A 1,100-nucleotide genomic window follows, 5' to 3' on the forward strand; every position below is an offset into this window, starting at 1 on the left:
ATCCATCAATGTGATCCATCACATTAACAAAAGAAAGGATAAAAACCATATGATCCTGTCGATAGATGCAGAAAAAGCATTTGACAAAATACAGCACCCTTTCTTAATAAAAACCCTTGAGAAAGTCGGAATAGAAAGAACTTCCCTAAACATTATAAGAGCAGTCTATGAAAACCCCACAGCTAATATCATCCTCAATGGGGAAAAACTGAGAGCATTCCCCCTGAGATCAGGAACACGACAGGGGTGCCCACTCTCGCCACTGTTGTTCAACTTAGTGCTGGAAGTTCTGGAATCAGCAATCAGACAACAAAAAGAAATAAGAGGCATCAGAATTGGCACGGAAGAAGTCAAACTTTCCCTTTTTCCAGATGACATGATACTCTACATGGAAAACCCAATCTACTCCACCAGAAGCTTTCTAGAACTGATCAATGAATTCAGTAAAGGCGCAGAGTACAAAATCAATGTACAGAAATCAGTTGCATTCCTATACACCAAAAATGAAGCAGCCAAAAGAGAAATTAAGAAATTGGTCCCATTCACAATTTCACGAAAACCCATCAAATACCTAGGAGTAAACTTAACCAAAGATGTAAAAGACCTATATGATGAAAACTATAGAAAACTTATTAAAGAGATTGAAGAAGACACCAAGAAATGGAAAAATATTCCCTGTTCATGGATAGGAAGAAAAAACATTGTGAAAATGTCATTACTACCCAAAGCAATCTACACATTCAATGCAATCCCCATCAAAATTGCACCAACATTCTTCTCAAAACTAGAACAAACTATCCTCAAATTCGTATGGAACCACAAAAGACCCCGTTTAGCAAAAGTTATATTAAAGAAGAAAACCAAAACAGGAGGCATCACAATCCCAGACTTTGGCCTCTATTACAAAGCTGTCATCATCAAGACAGTATGGTATTGGCACAAAAACAGACACATAGACCAATGGAATAGAATAGAGAATCCAGAGCTGGGCCCACAAATGTACGGTCAATTAATTTTTGACAAAGCAGGAAAGAGTATCCAATGGAAAAAAGACTGCCTCTTTAGCAGGTGGTGCTGGGAAAACTGGACAGCAACATGTA

This window comes from Suricata suricatta, chromosome 12 (genome assembly GCF_006229205.1).
Source record: "Suricata suricatta isolate VVHF042 chromosome 12, meerkat_22Aug2017_6uvM2_HiC, whole genome shotgun sequence".
Lineage (NCBI taxonomy): Eukaryota > Metazoa > Chordata > Mammalia > Carnivora > Herpestidae > Suricata > Suricata suricatta.